The 21587-nt window shown below is 38.9% G+C and overlaps 1 protein-coding gene across 2 annotated transcripts in view; it reads left to right on the forward strand.

The window, feature by feature from the left end:
- CCSER1 (coiled-coil serine rich protein 1) overlaps positions 1–21587 on the forward strand; it is a 1276606-nt gene that overhangs the window by 1254051 nt on the left and 968 nt on the right. The window lies entirely within an intron of this gene.

A 21587-nucleotide genomic window follows, 5' to 3' on the forward strand; every position in this document is an offset into this window, starting at 1 on the left:
CGTTAGAGCATGCTAGGTACCAAGACTATTTGTAGATAAGAAAGAAACAGTGAGCACTCAAAAGACAAACACAGAGCAGTTAGCACTAAATAGGTGACCACACTATCAAACAATGAATTAAAAAAGGAAGTGCAGCGCTAAAAAACATATAATATACCTTATAAAAAAGTTTGCACATAAAAACATATGTATCAATATAATGCTGAAAATGTATCACATTTATACACTCGAAGATATAAATCAAAAACATATCATGACTTAACAATAACTCTGCATTGATCATGCTAAAGAGAACATATAAAAAGTGATAGTCCTTAAAATATTCCAAAATATAATACAATAAAACCTTGGTTTGAGAGTAACCTGGTCTAAGAGCCTTTTGCAAGACAAGCAAAATTTTGAAATACATTTTGACTTGATATAAAAGCAATGCCTTGATATACAAGTAGCGTCATGTCACAATTGAATATAAAACAGACTAGAGGTGCCTCTAAGTGTAGCAATATGCTTACATTTAGTGAAGGTACAACATTTAGCAAGTCACATGGTTGATGATTAAAACAGGCACATCTAAGTACGCAGGCATCCGGGGTAAAGCTGTCCACATAGAACATCCTCCACACCACCATCAACGGCATCCCTTCTATGCTGCACTCCACTGCATGGTAGTCTTCCCAGTCACAATTGCAGACTGACAGCTGTAGAAGCCGGTGCTGTAGACCATGTAAGGTTCTAAATGTTGTACCTTCATTAAATGTAACCATATTGCTACACTTAGAGGCACCTTTCTTCTCTTTTATACACTGTAGCTCCTGTTGGATTTTGCCCATAGCTGTTGTTCTTTGTGATAATGGTTACTTGAATCTGTAGTTATAAGTTCATAGGAGTGGTGGGTCTGTGTCAAAAATATAACATCATCTAAGGAAGGGCGGAGTGTCCATTTTCCATTTCCTAGTGATCGATAATCTAGCTGCCAGGAGTATGTGAGTTACCATTTTACGATGTACAAGGGGAATGGTATTGATTTCTAAATTAAGTAGAGCCATTTCTGGAGTGGGTTGAAAAGGGGTACCTATGACTTCAGAGATCAGCCCAAAAACAGTTTTCCAGTAGTCTAGAATGGCAGGACAATCCCAGAGGATATGGAATATTGTCCCCGGTTGGCCACACTTTCTCCAGCAGGTAAGAGGGTTAGAGCCCCCAAATTTTGAAATAACCGACGGGGTTAAATATCTACGTTGTGTTATTTTTTGCATGAATTCTATTAGTTTGGCACAAGCCGTTGTTTTGTATATGGATTGGAATGCAGTCTTCCATTGAGATACCGTAAACTGGCAGCCTAGGTCTAGTTCTCATTTGACAAGTGGTGGTATCATTTCAAATATAGTCTTCTCGTTCAGTATATTATATATAGTGGATATACCTTTCAAACCTAGGGTGGGATTCGATAAATATGTCCAAAGTTTAACGGGAATCCTGGCCCAGAGCTGGGGATTAGCATTGAGGCAATGTGCTATTTGAAGGTAAGTAAAGTGAGCAGATATTCGAAGATTGAAGTCTGTTTGAATTTGGTGGTACGGTTTTAGGGTCTCCTGGTTGTATAATACAATAAGTTTAGTATCAGATGGTATGTTCCATGATTTAATATTGATATTGGGGATTAATGAAGTAAGGATTGTCAAATGCGGGTTCAGTTTAGTGGTTGGGGTATCACTCCACTGGTTAGCGAGAATACGGTGCCAACTCAAGACACGTGCTTTGATTGTGGGTGGGAGATGGGTTGGTATGGGTTCTTTCACTCGACAGCTGAGCAGCCAGTAGTGGAGTGAGGATTCGGGAATCAGTGCTAGTTCTCTAAGCTGGCTGAGGATAGTAGCGTCATAATAGTCGTTGAGGTCAGGGACTGCAGAGCCACCTATTGATTTATGTTTAGCAAGAGCCAGTCTTGAGACTCTGGGCTTCATTTGTTTCCATAAATAACGGCCCAACATGCCTTGTAGTGAGTTTAAGTAACTTCTAGGAATGAAAATAGGGAGGGCTCTAAGTAGGTATAACAATTTGGGTAGTACCATCATCTTAAAGGCTGCGAGTCGGCCTATCCAGGAAAATTCAAATTTGCTAAGGGACTGCAATTCTGATTTGAATTGTTGTTTAAAAGGGTGGAAGTTAGCAGAGAATAGTTTATTAGTAGATTTGGTCAATGTCACTCCTAAATATGGGATTCCGTCAGTTGTCCATGTGTATGGAAAGGAGGAGGAAAGATCATGTCTCGTTGCATCGTCTACTCCTAGGTCAAGAATGTGTGATTTGGTTTTGTTTACTTTATAATAGGATATAGCACCAGAATCTTTTAATATAGAATGTAGGCATGGCAGGGACGTTCTAGGGTTGGTAATTATAAGGATAATATCATCTGTGAATAGACTTATACAATGATCTGTGGGTCCAATATTTATACCTGTGGATATGGGATCTGAGCGAATTCGTTCTGCTAAAAGTTCGATAATCAAGTTAAAGATCAAGGGGGAGAGAGGACATCCTTGCCTCGTGCCATTGGTAGAGACAGCATCTCGTTAACAAAGACCCGGGCAGAAGGCTGGCTATACAAAGCTAAGATTGCTGAAAGGAAGGGGCCAGTAAACCCAAATTTAATGAGCACTTGTTGAAGGTATCCCCAGTGGACCCTGTCGAACACTTTCTCTGCATCTAGGGAAAGAAGCAGAGAAGGCGTTCGAGAGTGGTCCACATGATGGATGATATAAATCAAACGTCTAGTTGCATCTGAGGTTTGTCTACCTTTTATAAATCCCGCTTGGTCTCTATGTATAAGTTGGGGCATATAAATTGTCAGTCGAGTTGCTATTGTCTTTGCGTAGATCTTGAGGTCTGTGTTCAAAAGCGATATTGGTTAAAAATTTTGTGGGACATCAGGTGTTTTGCCTGGTTTTGGCAAGGTGACCACAAGGGCTGAAAGCATTTCTTCTGGAAATGAGGAGGAGGAGGCAGCATCATTGTACAGTTAACAGAGGTGTGGAGCTAAAGTGTCTTTGTGTAGTTTATAATATTCTGCAGTTAGGCCATCTGGGCCAGGAGATTTCCCATTTAGGAGAGATGCAATAGATGCGGCAATTTCCTGCACAGTGAACGGAGCATTAAGGGCCTCCCTTTGAATATCAGTGAGAGATGGAAGATGAATTGTATCTAAAAATTGCCATATCAATTCAGGTGTAGGGTGGGGGTGGTTTTTGGGTCTTTTCTAAATTATATAGAGTACTATAATAGCAGCTAAAAGCATCCGCTATAGATTGGGGATCCTGTAGTTTTATGTTAGTAATGGGGTGGTGCAAGTAAGGAATCCTAGATTTGGTGTGGCGACCCTGGATTATTCTTGCTAAGGTCTTGCCAGCCTTGTTACTAGTATGATAATATCTAGCTTTCAATTTATGAAACTGCTTCTCATAGGTATACAATAGGGCCGCCCTAAGTTCCTGCCTTAAAATTAGAAGAATCAATGTGCTGCGTCCTCCTTCTTTTAGCTTGTGCATTAAGTTGAATAAGAATCCCTCTACCACATGCCTTATGTGCCCCCCAGAGGGTGGCCGAGTCTGACACAGATCCTGTATTCAATGTAAAAAATTCGTCAATATGTGAGTTTAGAGTTTTGGCTGTATCAGGCATTTTTAGGAGGTGGGCATTTGCCCTCCATATCCTATGCTTGGGATGTGGATTGGATATGTGTAGTGTAATACTAATAGGGGCGTGATCTGCCCAAGTTATGGGTGCAATGTCAGACTCTGCGACCCTCTGCAATAACCATTTATCAACAACAATATAATCAATACGAGTATAAGTATTGTGAACTGTCGAATGGAAGAAATGCTCTCGTTCAGTTGGATGGTGGCATCTCCAGGTATCATATAGGTAGTGGCTGTGTAAGAGAGGGCCCAAAATGGAATGACGTCTTGATTTAGGGTTGGAGGAATCCAGATCTGGATCGTGAACAGTATTAAAGTCACCGGAAAGAATTAAGGGACCTTTTTGCACCTTACGGATTTTCCTCAGTACGTTATTCAAAAAAGACAGTTGTTTACAATTCGGGGTATAGATCGAAGCTAAGGTAATGGGAGTGTTATCAATCAGGCATGTGAGGATAATGTACCTTCCATTAATATCCGGGATAGACTCAATCAGCTGGAAGTTAACTGAACGGTGGATGGCTATGAGTACACCTTTAGTTTTCTGGGGACCAGATGCACAAAAAATAAGGGGAAAGTCAGGGTGAGTACATTTAGGTTCTTTGCCTTGCTGAAAGTGCGTTTCCTGCACGCAAAGAATTTGGCAGGCGTGAGACTTGGCAGTACGCCACAAGGAGCTTCGTTTAGCCGGGTGGTTAAGCCCATTGACATTTAAAGATAACAGTTTTGTACTCATAGAATAGTAAGGGGGTTGCAGCTTATCATGGTACTCACAAGTTCCGATAGATGATCCCTGAGAGGTCAGTTGTTGGACAATTGTAATAGTGGTAGATGTTCGATGTAGTGGTGGTTCCAAAGAGTAACTTTCCAGGTCACAAGCAGGATGTTGTGTTCCTCTGATCCTCTGAGTTTTTAGAATGCTGTGAATAAACAAAAACACAAAAAAGAAAAAAAGAACAAATAATGTGAACCAAAGTTAAAACATTACAAAGGGTGCAGCAGTAAGAGATATGCACTTTGCTTCGTCATGTTGGGGGGAAAAGTTCAAAAGCCAACTGGTATGAGCAACCATAGGAAGGCATTGCGGAGTTCAGTAGTAAGCTGCAGGTGGACCTTCACCTGGCTGTGGCTAAATTGGACCGAACTGGAGTCAGTGAAGCTGTCATTGCCATTGAGGCGTAAGCTTCTCTAAGTTTTTCTTTGCCCCTAAAGGGAGTGCAGGTTCTGGAATAACGCCCCATTCATGTAGTAGTGCTAGGCCATTTTCAAGGGTGGAGACCAGGTAGGAGGCGCCATGTTTCTGAATGGATAGTTTAGAGGGCTGTTTCTACTTGTATTCGATTTTGTGGTTAAAGAGAGCTTTTGTCATGGTTGACAATTGCCATCTCATGTCTAGTGTATGTTTGGACAAGTCTGCAAAAACTTGAAGTGCAGTGTACGGTTGAGGTAGTTGCCCCATAGCCCTGACTTTTTATAGAACTTGTTCTTTAGTATGATAGAAGTGAACTCTCATAAGCACATCACGGGGAACTTGCGGAGACAGGAATGAGGGTTTCAGGATACGATGTATCCGGTCAATAGTAAGCTCAATGGCCGGTGCGTCTGGTAGCAGTGTTGAGAAGAAATCAATGACGTACTTTTTAAGTTCAGATGGTTGGACATTTTCGGGGATGCCTCTGATTTTGAGGGTATTTCTCCTCGAACGGACTTCAAGGTCAGCCATTTTGGCTTTAATCCATGGTCTTTATTTAAACTCTCAAACTGACCAAAATACCTCCCCCATCCCCCCCCTTTTTTTTCCTCTTTTTTTTTTCTTTCTCCTCTCCTTTTTCTCTTTGTTTTCGTTGGTTATAGTTTCTTCTGCTTTTTCTTACATTTTCTGGTTGAGTTGCACATCGGACCATTTATTATTACTATACCCTGGTAAAGTACTATTGTCAGTTTTTCTTCGATGATCCTGTTGATACTTTAATTGGTTATAGCTTATTGCTTGTATTATATTCATGTACCATTTACAACGGGCCTGATATTACTCTTGTTGTATGGAAGGTGGACATGTGCTTACTTATATTGTTGACTTATTCTTATCCTCAAAAAAACTTGTTTGAAAAAAAAAAAAAAAGACGTTCTAGATGAGATGGGCAATGCTAGGCCAAATTTAGTCTTACAAAGAGACCATAAGCGTAGAGACTGATCCATTAGGGTATTAAGAGAGGTAGATTATTGGTAGAAATAGATGAGGCCCAAAAAACTCAAATTCCTGCATTTACATTAGCGATGTGGATGCAGAGATCTACCAATGTGGATGCAGTGATCTCTCACACTATGCAACTGTATTCTGACTGCGAGGACTCCACCTCCTGTCAGAATACACTGATCAGCCCTGTAACCATTGCAGCTGCTGATTGCTGTTTGAATTCTAGTTTTCCTGCAGGAACATTTGACAGAAGCTGGTCTATTGATCAAAACAATTGATGCAGCCTAGAGAGCAGTAGAGAAACCGGACGATAAAATGTGAAAGGTGGGACTCATATCTCCAGTAGAAAGACACCATCATTTTGTATAGATAATATCATTGGTAAATATCAAAGCAATAGCAATTATATTTGTATACTGTATATTTGAGAGCAACTTTAGATCATATTCCATAATAACTACATGCATTAACCACTTGACCACTGGGCACTTAAACACCATTAATAACCAGACCAATTTTCAGCTTTCGATGCTCTCACATTTTGAATGACAATTACTCAGTCATGCAACACTGGACCTATATGAAATTGTTGTCCTTTTTTTCACACAAATAGAGCTTTCTTTTGGTGGTATTTAATCACTGCTCGGTTTTTTATTTTTTGTGCTATAAAAGAAAAAAGACCGAAAATTCTGTAAAAAAAAAAGAATTTTTCTTTGTTTCTGTTACAAAATTTAGCAGATTAGTAATTTGTCTTCATAAATGTTCGCCAAAATTTATACTACTACATATCTTTGGTAAAAATAAGTACAAATTGGTGGATATTATTTGGTCTTTGTGAAAGTTATAGAGTCCACAAGCTATGGTGCCAATATCTGAAAATTGATCACACCCGAAGTACTGACGGCCTATTTCAATTCTTGAGAACCTAACATGCCAGAAAAGTGCAAATACCCCCCAAATGACCCCTTCCAAGGTATTTAGTAAGAGGCATGATGAGTTTTTTGAAGCTGTCATTTTTTCCCACAATTCTTTGCAAAGCCAAGATTTTTTTTACTTTTTTTTTTCACAAAATTGTCATATTATCAGTTTATTTCTCACACACAGCATATGCATACCACAAATTACACCCCAAAACACATTCTGCTATTACTCTTGTGTACGGCGATACCACATGTGTGAGACTTTTACACAGCGTGGCCACATACAGAGGCCCAACATGCAGGGAGCGCCATCAGGCGTTCTGGAGCACCCAGGACAATTCTGACATTTCTCTCCTACATGTAAAAATCATCATTTATTAGCTAGAAAATTACATAGAACCCCAAAACATTGTTTTGTGCTTAAAAAAAAAACACGGTAAAGTTAGCCCAATTTTTGCATAATGTGAAAGATGAAGTTACGCTGAGTAAATAGATACCTAACATGTCACGCTTCAAAATTGCACACGCTCGTGGAATGGCGCCAAACGTTGCTACTTAAAAATCCTGATAGGCGACGCTTTGAATTTTTTTACTGGTTACATGTTTTGAGTTACAGAGGAGGTCTAGGGCTAGAATTATTGCTCTCACTCTAACGTTTGCAGCGATACCTCACATGTGTGGTTTGAACACTGTTTTCATATGTGGGCGGGGCGCTTAAAAAAAATATATATTCTTCATTTTACTTTATTTATTTTAGTTTGACATTTTTTTCCCCCCAAAAAAAAATTTTGATCACTTTTATTCCTATTACAAGGAATGTAAACATCCCTTGTAATAGGAATATGGCATGACAGGTCCTCTTTACAGTGAGATAGGGGGTCAATAAGACCCCGCATGTCACCTCTAAGCTGGGAAGCCTGAAATAAAAAAAAAAGATTCTGGCTTTGATCGTATTGGCGAGTTGGTAGACGTACCGGAGGGTGGCGGGAGGGGATGTCTATGGCTGGGTATTGCAGGGTATCTCCGAGTATGGCTGGGTATCTCCGAGTATGGCTGGGTATCTCCGGGTATGGCAATTTATGGCAGGGTATTGCAGAGTATTGGCAGGGTATTGCAGAGTATTGGCTGGAATTGTACTGCAGAGTATTGGCGGGTACTGCAGAGTATTAGCGGGTATTGCAGAGTATTGGCGGGTATTGCAGAGTATTAGCTGGTATTGCAGAGTATTGGCTGGTATTGCAGAGTATTGGCGGGGATTGCAGAGTATTGGCGGGGATTGCAGAGTATTGGCGGGAATTTCAGAGTATTGGCGGGTATTGCAGTGTATTGGCTGGTATTGCAGAGTATTGGCTGGTATTGCAGAGTATTGGTGGGTATTGCAAAGTATTGGCGGGTATTGCAGAGTATTGGCTGGTATTACAGAGTATTGGCAGGGAATTGAGGGGTTCAATTTCGGTGAGCAGCGATGTGGGCACTGTAGATGCAGCCCACAGCGTTGCTGACACCGATCTCTTCCCCCTCCGCTGTACCGATCGGTACAGAGAGGGGGAGGGAGGAATCGGCATCATAACATGACGCCGGTTTGTTTACAAGTGATCACTCCGTCATTTGATGGAGCGATCACGTGGTAAGCGGCCGCGATGAGCAGCCGTTTACCATGATCCGTGATGCGCCAGGTCCTGTGGACCCGTCGGTCACGGATGCTCTCGGGGCGCGCGAGAGCGGAATTCTGGTAGGACGTCATATGACGTCCTCCCAGAGTTAAACAACCGCCCTGTAGCCGTCATTCGGCTATGGGCCGGTTGTTAAGTGGTTAAGAGCAGAAAAACTCTTCTTTGGACGTTTTTAAAAATAAACGCTTGTTAGTAGACAAGAGTTACTTTTAGTTTAGTAATTCTTTATTTTACACCCAGAATCAACGTGTTTACATTTAATTAATTCTTCTCCTTTTATCAAGTTAAAGTTAAATGTTAATGTATTCTAAGACATTTATTTTTTGGATTAGAGTGGCATATTTTTATTTCTCTTTGTTCATTGTGACAATTTTCTATGCTTTTCAAAAAAAGGCGACCATAAATGCAAGATATTACCTTATTTAGAAGAAACACTTAAAATAATGACATACTGTATACGTGTACTGCTCCCAAGATCACTTTTCAGTCATTTAAAAAAGACTTAGCATCAAATATATTGGTTTTAATGTAATTGCATTTATGCTAGTAATATGCAGGGGTAGCACTTACAGGGATGTGTAAACTAGCATAGGGGGTGGGCACTGTAAAGCGCAAAAAAAAAACAATTTAGCCAAAAGCAATGATTTATGTAAAGGTTCTGTTATGTATTTGGGGGGCATTTTGGAGGGTTCTGTGTGCTGTTTTTTTTCTAACCACTTCAAGACCAAATGCTTGCACCCTGTTTCTGCTCAGGTTTGTTTTAGCACTGCACTCAAATTATTATTTTTTTCTTTTTTTTCTAGACAAATAGAGCTTTCTTCTGTTGATAATTTATCACCACTGTTTTTTTTTTTGCTATAAAAAATTTATAGATTTTGAAAATAAATAATCTTTCTTCATAAATGTAGGCCAAAATGTATTCTGCTAAATTGTTTTAGTAAAACCCCAAAAAGTGTATATTATCTGGTCTGTGTGAAAGTCATAGAGTCAACAAACTATGGTATATATACAAACCCAATGCCAAAAACGGTGGGACGCTGTGTAAAATCTATATTAAAAAAATTCAAATCTCACTAACCCATATTTTATTCACAATAGAAAACATATTAAAGATTTAAACTGAGAAAACGTACTATTTTAAGAAAATAATTAAGCAGCACCAAGTCTCAAAAAGTTGTACAGGGTAGCAAAGAGCTGACAATGTAAGTGGTACTAACAAGAAGGAGCTGGAAGAACATTTTGAAACTGATTAGGTTAATTTGCAAAAAGTCAGTAACATGATTGGGTATAAGAAGAGCATCTTAGAGAGCCATAGTGTCTCAAAAGTAAAAATTGGCAGAGGTTCATCATTCTGTAAAACGTTGCATCTAAAAATTATTAAAACTAATACTTAAAATTGTAAAGACTTTAAATATATCATCATCTACAGTATATATTGTCATCAAAATATTCAGAGAATCTAGAGAAATCTTTGTGTGCAAGGGGCAAGGCCAAATCACAATATTGCTATCACTGCATTAAAATCCACCATGATTCTGTGATGAATTTCACCTCATGGGCCAAGGAATATTCGCAAAAATCACTGTCTGTGAAGACAGATCACCATGCCATCCAAAAATGCAAGGTAAAGCTCTATCATGCAAAGACGAAACCATATATAGAACATGATCCAGAAATGCTGACATCTTCTCTGAGCCAAAGCTTATCTTAAATGATCTGTTTCATAGTGGAAAACTGTTCTTTGGTCAGTCAAATTGAAATTTTACATTCTTTTTTGGCAACCATGTGCCCCCTGGACTAAAGAGGAGAGGGACCTTCTGGCTGGTTATCAGCACTCAGTTCAAAAGCCTGCATCTCTGATAGGGGTGTAATAGTACGTATTGTATGAGCTTGTATATCTGAAAAGGCACCATCAATGCTAAAAGATATATACAGGTTTTAGAGCAGTATATGCTCCCATCCAGACAATGCGATTGATTTAATAAAGCTGGCAAGTGCAAAATCGGGTGCAGCTGTGCATGGTAGCTAATCGGTCTCTAACTTCAGCTTGTTCAATTCAGGTTTGACAAAAAAAAAAAAACCTGGAAGCTGATTGGTTTCTATACGGAGCTGCACCAGATTTTGCACTCTTCAGTTTTAGTAAATCAACCCCAATGTAATTTTTCAGGGAATGCTTTGCATTTTTCAGCAGGAAAAAAACAGAACAAAGAAAATCTTGGACTGTTGAGCAGTTAGAATCCTGTATAACAGAAGAATGGGATAACATTCCTCTTTAAAAACTCCAGTATTTAAAAATTGATCAGTCCTGTTGTTCTGAATGCCCATCTCATTTCTTGAGGCCCCTAAATATCAGGACAGTTCAAATAACCTATTTTTGAAAACCAGACAGTCTAAGTAGTAAGAGTCATGGTTACATTTTGAAGTTTTCATTTTTTTGCCAAATTAAATGAAATTTTTTCCCTCAAAGTTATAATTTTAACAAGTTATTTCTCACAGACAACATAGACATATTTGCAATTATACACCACAAAACATTATGCTACTCCGCTGAGTATTTGGAAACCACATTTGTGTGACATTTACAAAGCCTAAATGCAAAGAGTAGACCAGAATCTAAGGAGCACCTTCAGGCTTTCTAAAAGTTTAAACTACACATTACATTTTTTGATTGCTTCTCACATTTTTATAGGGCCTGGAGCACCAGGACAGTGGAAACACCCACTAAATTACCACTTTTTTGAAAGCATCGCCCCAAGTTGCCAGACACACATCATACACACATCATAGACATACTTAGAATTGCACCCCTGAACACATTCTGCTACTTCTCCTGCATATGGAAGTACATTTGGGAGACTTTTTGACAGCTTAGCTATTTAGAGGTGCCCAAAATTCAAGGAGCACCTTTAGGCGTTCTAAGGACATCAATTAGGCATCAAATTTTCTCACTACACATTTTTGGAGGCCCTGAATAACCAAGACAGTAGAAACACCCACAAAATGGCACCATTTTAGAAAGCAAGCACCCCAAGGTATTTTATAAAAAGCATGATACGTTTTTTAAAGATGTAATTTTTTTTTGAAAGCATGAAAAGAAGAATGTATTTTTTACACAAAGGATTTAATTATTATGATATTTCAAACACATAGTATAGGCATACTTAGAATTACACCCAAAAACATTCTACTCTCCTCCCAAGTATGGTGATACCACATGTGTGAGACTTTTTCATAGCCTGACTACATAGAGGGCCCCAAAATCCAAGGACCACTTTAAGGCTAAATTACACATTTCACATTTTTGGAGTCCCTGAAGCACCAGGACGATAAAAACATCTACAAAATGACAACATTTTGGAGAGTAAATACTGAGGGATGAGTAAGCACTACCACAATCCATGAATGAGGCTCTCATAATTGTCATCTTAAAACTGGGAAAAGACCCTCTGTTGCCTAATTCATATTGGCCTATTTCTCTTTTAACCTCAGATGTTAAGCTTTTAGCCAAAGTAGTAGCAACCAGATTATCTACTATCATAGATACTTTAGTGTACCCCGATCAATTGGGTTTCATACCTGAGTGATCCACTGTTATCAACATTAAGTGTTTATTCCCTAATTTACAGCTTACACCAGATAATACAGACAACAGGGGCACAGATAAAGTATTTGATAGTATAGAATGGAGGTATCTGTGAAAATGACAAAGTTTGTATTTGGCCTGTGTTCTTTTAGATGACTCCAAATATTGTACACTGCCCCGTAGCTAAAACTCAGGTGAATGGCTTCGTGTCAGACACCTTCCCTCTTTTTAGAGGGACATGACTAGTGTACCCTCTCTCTCTTACCTACTGTTTGCATTGGTCTTATAGCCACTATTAGACAGTTGCCAGACATAATAGATTTTTGTTATCCTTCCACTGAAGAAAAGTTTGCACTTTATCCAGATGGTGCACTATTTCCTTTGGGTATTGAATTGTCTGTCTTCTTTTATGTCCTTGATAACTGACTATAGCTGTGTTTCTAGTTTTACTATAAACAGCAAAAAAAATCTGTGCTCCTTTTGTTAGATCCCATCTCTGAACGACTAGTAGTGGCTGACCAAATAATTTTGGTACAATACCTTGGCTTACAGATTTCTCCAAGCCTTGCAGATTATGTTCCATTAAATGTAGAGCCCTCTTCTGCTGAAGTTCAAACAAACGTTTAAAAGTGGTGTAAACTGCCCTTATTGGTAGTGGGCAGAGCACATTTAGTCAATATGGTCAAGATGCCATATTTGTTATATGCTCTACATAACCCCCCAATTTATGGGATCAGGGATCTCAATTGGAAGCAGAAATGACCCAAAGTCAGACTGGAGACCTTATATCTACCAAAGGATGGGGGTAGTCTGATGATCCCAAATGCCAGATTATACTCTATAGTAGCCCAACTTCAACATCTTGGGGGTGGCACACCCTACCTATTGATTACTTGCAGCCTTTCTCCCACAGTACCCTCCTGAATCCCATATTGAAGCTGGGCAATGTCACTCACAACAGCAATCCTCATGCTTTTTCTTATGCACAACATTTCGAAGGCGACCCTGAATTACTGAGTACACTGGGTTTACTCAATAGGCTCTGCTTTAGAACAACACAGTTTTTATTGAACTGGTTAAATTAGCAGGGTTTGATACTTGGAAACAAGTTGGCATCCTGTTCATTCACCAACTATACCATAATAACATCGTATCACCCTTACAAACTCTAGCTGAGAAATATCACATGCACAAACATTGATTTTTTTCAATATCTTGAAATTCATCATGCCATACAAATGCAATCCTGAACTACTGCTTTAGTTTAGAATTCAGAATATTAACAATGGTGGCATCTGCGCAATCAACCAAAAAGGGACTTATAGGTAACCACTAATCTGTTCTGGTGACTGCCTATAGTGCTAAGGTTCAGCCGCAGTGTAAAGAGGGATGGGGGCCAATAGATAATGATCAATGGTCTGAAGCCTTGGAAGCCATTGCATTGGTCTCCTTATCTCCTCGGTTCTACTGAAAATCATTCATATTCTAATTCAAACTTGCCATAATCTACTATACCAAGTTATCATATGCATTTAGTAAGATTGGCTTACTCTTACTTTCTTACAAAAGGGTGTTACACATGCATTATTTTAATGTCAGTTGACTTTCGTAACTGCAATGTATATTCTAAAGACTAATGTATTGCACTCTTATGGTCTGTACCTGGAATGCATTGTAATGTTCTTTTCTTTACTTCTTTTGTGTGGTAAAAATAAAAAAAACTGTATACAAAATTGATATATTTTTTTTAAATGCAAGCAAAGAAGGAAAGAACATACGTCTAGGATTTAGGAAGGGTAGAGTAGAGGCATATAAAAACAGTGTGCCCGAACAACAACCAGGGCCAGAGCACCGCCTACCCAGAATCCAAAGTTAGTAGAAATCTGGATGAAATTATGCTAGGATAGATTAAAGGGTGTCCTCCAAGGTATGCCATGCCCTGCCTCATAGTATTTGTTAATTTATTGATGGTGGCGTTAAGGTAATCCATCCTTTTGACATCCCTAATCCTGGAGTGAAGCTCCATCAGAGAAGGAGGTTCACATTTTTCCAATAGAGGGTAACTAAATACCAAGCTGCCATAAGAACATGTGTCAATGATTGTTTAGATGTCTTTGAAAAACAGGAAGGAGGTAGACCCTGAAGAATGTTTTAGGTGTAAAAGGGATCCAGGTTTTAAAAAGGCAGTGGCTCAGTAAATTAACAACTTGGCAATTAGGTTTGAGAGCAATAACAATACATGTGTTTGTTGAATTGTTCCATTAGTATCATCAACTGAAGGGTGTAGGGCACACCACTAATCTGGAGTATAGTACCAATGAAGGTGTATTTTATATTGATTCTCTTGTATAACATGCACATTGAGCTTTTAGTAGCTGAGGAGTGGGGACCATAATAGTTTACAGGTCTCCTAGGACAATTCCTCACTTATTATTTTCTTCCACTTGGTCATGTATAAATGTTTAGAGGGGAAGGCAAAGGACAGCAATACCTTGTACATTTTTAAGATTAACCCCTTGCTTAGCTTATTTTCACAAATTTGTGAAGAAGGAAATTCCAGCAAACCTATTAAGATTTGAGCATAGTGACAAATCTGTAAATATCCAAAGAAGGCCTGCTCATGACGTTTTTATTTATTTTTGTTTGCAGTGGTACCTCTCTCCCATGGCAAAGCACAGATTCTGATTCTTTTCTTTTTTTTTTTTTTTTACTTCAATAGAATTTTCCTCCATGTTCAGGTTCACTGGATTCTGACCAAGGTTCTCCAAGCCCATATTTGCTCTAACCAGTATCAGTCTTTATATGAGGACATCAGTCATCTGCAGCAAACATTCCCTTTCTTTAGGAAACAATGTTTAGCCAGTTTGGGTCATATAGATAACTAAAATAGTTTTATTTGACACGTTTCTGATAGTAATCTAGTGTGAAGAATTTCCTTCTAGAAAGACTAAGGCAAATTAAAAACCCTATGCAATTGTCCTGCAAACACCACCGAATTTGTGATGGAAATCCTTAGGGATGAACAGAGCCTAAACATCATTTCCATGCACCCAAGATTGTAAACACACACACACACCAAAAAATGTCACTAAATGTCCCCATTATTAAAAAAAAACAAAAACTGCATTTATACTACATTTTTAGTTAATATTCAGATAGCATTCCTTCCATTTTATTAGACCCAAGTGACTACAAGTCCTTGAGTAATTGAACCAACCAAGCTTTATTTGAAGCAAATTTGTTCAAATTGCTTTCCTATATTATTGAAACAACCTTGTAATACAACGGTAATCACTTGCAATAGCTTATATTTTTGGAGGAAAATTTTAATTAAAATGATATCTGCTGTAACATTTGCCTTGCAGCAACATCATTGATTGGTTTACCCTTTGACAAAGGCCATCAACATTTTGAGTGGAAACCAATTACTTAAAGGATGATTAGATATAGCTTTATATTAATATCTATGTAATGCAAAACCCAGTATAGTATATATTCCTAGAATGCCTAGAGGCCATTCTTGTACTGTTGGTTATGACTTCATATTGCAGAACAATTATACGTTTTGGAAAACATAGTTGTTCAGGAGTACCAGTGGCATTGCTGATAACTGTTATCAAAATATAGCATGTTTGTTATTTGCACATTTGGGTCCCATTGAGCTAGACAACCAAAGGGATCCCTGATTTTGAGCCTGAAAGAATGGCTCATGCATACCAGCACTTACACTAGTAACATTTTCACTTCACTATGACTATGACACATAGCTACATTGATACTGCAGTGGATCAGTCATATACATTGTCTCTACATTGTTGTACAATAAGTAAACAAATAAACTACTACTAGTTTAGTAAAAGGTGTTGTAAACCCCCTAGCCACCCCATTTTACTCACCTGAGCCCATTTGTTCCCTCTGCGGAGATGCGCTGTACCTCTCTGCCCAGGGTTCTCGGCTCTTCATTGGATAAATTGATAGCAGCGCAGCCATTGGTTCTCGCTGCTGTCAGTCAAATCCAATGATGCTGGTGTCGGGGGTGGGGCCAAGTCCAGCATTCCGTGTCTATAGAGGCAAATGCTGGACTCTGGAGTGTGCTAGCAAGGTAACCCCGAGGGAGATCGCTTTTTAATGATGCGAGGAGGAGCCACGAGCACCCTTGGTGGACCCCAGAAGTCGAGGCTCGGGGCCACACTGTGCAAAACGATCTGCACAGTGGAGGTAAGTTTGTTATTAAAAAAAAAGGGTTTACATCCCTTTAAGTGGATGTACTACATAATATGATTAGCCATGATGCAGTGACATGGCAAGTGAACATAGAGCTTTATGGTTTCATGCTAGAGTGATGTTAAAAGAAGAGGGGATGCTACATTATGGTAAACATGGCCCTGTGTTTGTTTGGCATGTGTTGCTGCCATATATTTAAAAATGACCTTTTTTTATAATATATTTTTATATTTTATATATTCTATTTTTTTTATAATATATGTATATTTATTTTCTGGTCAGACACAAATTTATTGTTCTGTTATGTTACAGGTCCATTGTAAAACTGTTGCTACATCCATGATCATTCATCTTAACTTTTTTACAGTAGATTATAATTGTACAAGATTCATTTTGCTTTAGTTATCAAGTCTGTTTACACACAGATAGTCCAAGTTGTATGATATCTAGAAAGTGACATTAAGGCAGGCCATAAACTGTGCAACCCTAGGTTGCAGGATAGAAATGTGCATGGTTCCCCCATCAACACAGACAGTACTGACAGGGGAATCCCACCTGTTGAGACATTGCCATTTACTGACAGTCTACTGACCGGAATGGTACCAGCTGATTGGAGAAAAGCCAATGTAGCATCAATATTTTAAAAGGGCCCAAAATACATCCCTGGGAATTACAGACGAGTTAGCCTAACATCAATAGTATGTAAACTCTTGGAGGGGATGATAAGGGACTATATACAAGATTTTAGTAATGAGAACAATATCATTAGCAGTAATCAGCATGGATTCATGAAGAATCATTCTTGCCAAACCAATCTATTAACCTTCTATGAGTGAGTTGCCGTCTAGATAAAGGAAGGCCCGTAGACATGGTGTATCTAGATTTTGCAAAAGCATTTGACACGGTTCCCCAATAAACGTTTACTGTACAAAATAAGGTCTGTTGGCATGGACCATAGGGTGAGTACATGGATTGAAAACTGGCTACAGGAGCGAGTTCAGAGGGTGGGGTGGGCAAATACATTGCAAATTAGGTTCAATGGAGAAAAATGTAAAATAATGCATTTGGAGCGGCAAAAATATAAATGCAATCTATACACTGGGGGGAGAACCTCTGGGGGAATCTAGGATGGAAAAGGATCAGGGGGGTCCTAGTAGATGATAGGCTCAGCAGTGGCATGCAATGCCGAGCTTCTGCTAACAAAGCAAAGAGAATATTGGCATGCATTAAAAGGGGGGTTAATTCCAGAGATAAAACGATAATTCTCCCGCTCTACAAGACTCTGGTCCAGCCAAACCTAGAGTATGCGGTCCAGTTCTGGGCACCAGTCCTCAGGAAGGATGTACTGGAAACGGAGCGAGTAAAAAAAGGGCAACAAAGCTAATAAAGGGTCTGGAGGATATTAGTTATGAGGAAAGGTTGTGAGCACTGAACTTATTCTCTCTGGAGAAGAGACACTTGAGAGGGGATATGATTTCAACATACAAATACTATACTGGTATCCCCACAATAGGGAAGGGAGTTTAACAAGACTTGTAGCCACTCATTAAAATTAGAAGAAGTTTAACCTTAAACTACGTAGAGAGTGCTTTACTGTAAGAGCAGCAAGGATGTGGAATTTAACTTGGTAAACTCAGCATGCCCAGACAAGGGTTAAATCTCGGGTGTTTTCTGCTGAACTGCCTGAGATTCGAATCCTCTATGGCCAGCCTTAACAGGGTCTTTATTAATAAATAGATCCTGTTGCCTTGCCCATTCAGGTGTCACTTTATACTCACCTCTCCGGTGGTCCCCCATCATTTATTCTTCTGTTACAACCACTGCAACTAACTAGTGCTTCTAGGTATGAGAAATCATGTAACCTCCTCTCATGATGCCATGCTTGAGCCTAGTGGGCAAATTTTAGACCCAATAACTTTTACAATACAGAGGGGGTGAGGTCATTGCTCCCTCTGATCTTCTACACTAGCTGGGGCCACATGTTCTTTGTGCTGCTGTGATGGGGGAAAGGACAGCAGGGAAATGCTAGAGAAAGAAAATGAAATAGATTGGAGGGGCTTTACACAGATAATATCACTTTTGCATAAGTGAATACGATGACAGTGTCACTTTATGTCTTATGCCTTTATTTAATTAAGAATACTTTTTTTCCTAAGTGCTAAATCTCAGGTATACTTTACCTAGCAACCAATCAGAAACCATTCTGTACTGTTCTGATGGGCTGCTACAGTTTATTGCATTTAAATATTAGCATTTAAGTGAAATCTATTGAGCAAGTCAAATAATTACCTAGCATTGTTACAAAATCACACATTATTCTGTGTGTACTGTTTTTGTATGGTAATATACTAAATTACGGCAGTCAGAGATGATAATATATACATATTTCACATCAGTTTATTGTAGTGCTATTCCATAAAATATTACTGCTATCAGAGGGAAGCAAAAGTCAGGTAGCAGAGCAGCGAGCGATGCTGAATACAGATAAAGCCAAACTTCCATTCCCCCGAGCTGTGACAAACAAATGCATTTCCCTTTGCTCTGGGGAATATGACAGCTGCTATAATCCACTGTTGTAAGAGTTTTTGCTGCTGCTATTCTTTTGTTGTTTGTGATTGCCAGCATTGCTTTGTCCTGGCACTTTGCAATAATCTGACTGAATCTGCAAACACTTCACTGACAATGGCTGCATATTAATAATCTAAAGCACAGGCTGTAATGATAGCCTTAACATATTCAGTGAGCTACTACTTTAGATTTCGAAGATTCTGAAATAAATTAGGATTTCTGTTGCGTTCAAGGCAGGAAGAGACAGCAAATCACTCACCAGCCCATAAACAACAGCTCATAATGTTATGTTTTAATGGTGGACCCACATATGTAATATTAGATGGTGTTCTATTGACCTGTGTCTTTTTGAACTGTAGAATACATTTTTCTGCTGAATGCATGATAAAATCCATGCATTTCTTAATTTATTATCTAGCTAATCATAGCTGTATTAGGTAACTGTTCTTGACAAGTAACTATGACAGAATCAGAAAGAATAATATGTTTCTCTGGTTTCTGCAAGACTGGTTTTGTTCACTACATTAGTCTCTATAAATGTATAACTTGATACTATATTGAAAGTGACCAATGTTCTCATGATTCTTTGTTCATTATGGTTTCTGACCAGAATATTAAGCCACCTCTCTATAGGTACTGGAGGTCAACATACCAACTTCTAGGATTATAATGATGGGTCCTTTGATACCATACCACACATGCATATGTATATGCAAGCCAGTGGTTTTACACCTATATATTTTGCCACCTTAAAGGCTAAGTACACTTTTTTTTTTCTAAATTCCAGCTACCCTATGTACTAATATAGCACTATTGTTCTTATTTTGCAAAAACAAAACAGCTTTCCATTAATTCTACACAGAGTTGACAAGGTGGTCTTATTAGTGCACATCTATCCTGGTCAACTCCTTCCTGTGTCATGAACTAAAATCTATCCAGGAAGTAAGGCAGAAGTAATCAAGCACTGTGTTTAACCACTTCAGGCCCGGACCATTTGGCTGCCCAAAGACCAGAATGTTTTTTGCGATTTGGCACTGCGTCACTTTAACTGACATTTGCGTGGTTATGCGACGTGGCTCTCAAACAAAATCAACGTCCCTTTTCCCCCACAAATAGAGCTTTCTTTTGGTGGTATTTGATCACCTCTTCAGTTTTTATTTTTTTGCGCTATAAACAAAAAAATAGTGTTGGTTTTGAAAAAAAAACAATATTTTTTACTTTTTGCTATAATAAATATCCCCAAAAAAATAGTTTAAGCCAATATGTATTCTTATTCATATTTTTTGGTTAAAAAAATGACAATAAGCATTTATTGATTGGTTTGTGCAAAAGTTATAACGTCTACAAAATAGGGGATAGTTTTATGGCATTTTTTTAATAATTTTTTTTTTTACTAATAATGGCGGCGATCTGCGATTTTTATTGTGACTGTAACATTATGGTGGACAGATCGGACACTTTTGTCGCTATTTTGGGACCATTCACATTTATACAGGGATCAGTGCGATTACAAATGCACTGATTACTGTGTAAATGTGACTGGCATTGAATGGGGTTAACCACTAGGAGGTTCTGCAGGGGTTAAATGTGTCCTAGGGAGTGATTCTAACTGTGGGGGGATGGGCTACCCAAGGGAGCTGTGATCAGTGTCCTGTCACTAGGAAGAATGGGTAAATGCTTGTTTACATCTGCTTGTTTACATCAGCATTAACCTGTTCTTCCTCTCCGTGAGATGATCAAGGGTATCCCCGCGGACATCGAGTCCGCGGGACCCGTGATCACACTCACGGAGCTCGCGGCGGGCACGCCAACAATGCCGCGTCTTAAAGAGCAACGTACAGGTACGACGTTAATATGCCTGTATGTGCCCTTCTGCCGACGTATATCGGCGTGAGCCAATTGGCAAGGGGTTAAACAGCTATGAAGAAAGTTAGGTAAGCTGGTACATTAATGCTATCTTGGTACATAGGGGAGCTGGAATTTGGAAAAAACAGAAGGTAAGCAAAGGTGAACTTAGCCTTTGAGACCTTCCTGTCCAAAGCATTTATTTGTCAAGAGGGTTTGTGGAGACATTTAGAACCTTTCTCAATGGACAAAAAAAAAGAAAGGAGTAGCTCTTTTCTAGGTTTAACCTAGTTGTACAACAAGTAATGCCTGGTGACATACTCTTTAAAGCCTATCTGTGACTTCCTTTTGTAAGTTTCAGTTACAGTCAGAGTGCTCAAAAATATTTTTTTTGAAAGATTTCTGTTTTAATTTAAAAGCATTTCAGTACCATCTTCCCTGGCAGTATGCTATAGATCAGAATTGTTCCACACGCTACTAGAGCAGCAGTCTATCTCCAACCTTCTGAAACACCCCATGCACACACATGCAAGTTAAAAAAAAAACTGTGCACCAATCAATTATCCTGCTCCCTAAGCAGGAATCCCCATTTGCAGTATCATCTTCTCTGCTCACTCAGCAACAATAATGCCCTCTGAGTAGGATGTGTTAATTGGTGCACACTAGTTCTAACTGTGCAAAAGTCTGTTGAACCATTGGAGATAGACAACTGCTTTCACACAGATTGTAGCAGTTTGGATCTCCGGTATGGTTCCAAGAGAGTGGAGACTAGGATTGCCCTGAAGAATTAGTAAAAACAAACAAAAAAAAGTTTTTGAAAAGGTACCTTTTTCAGAACACAGGCTAAAACATGCAAAGCAAAGGTGCATTTGAGCATAAAGT

This window comes from Lithobates pipiens, unplaced genomic scaffold (genome assembly GCF_037356315.1).
Source record: "Lithobates pipiens isolate NorthernLeopardFrog02 unplaced genomic scaffold, aLitPip1_a1.2 Scaffold_13, whole genome shotgun sequence".
NCBI lineage: Eukaryota > Metazoa > Chordata > Amphibia > Anura > Ranidae > Lithobates > Lithobates pipiens.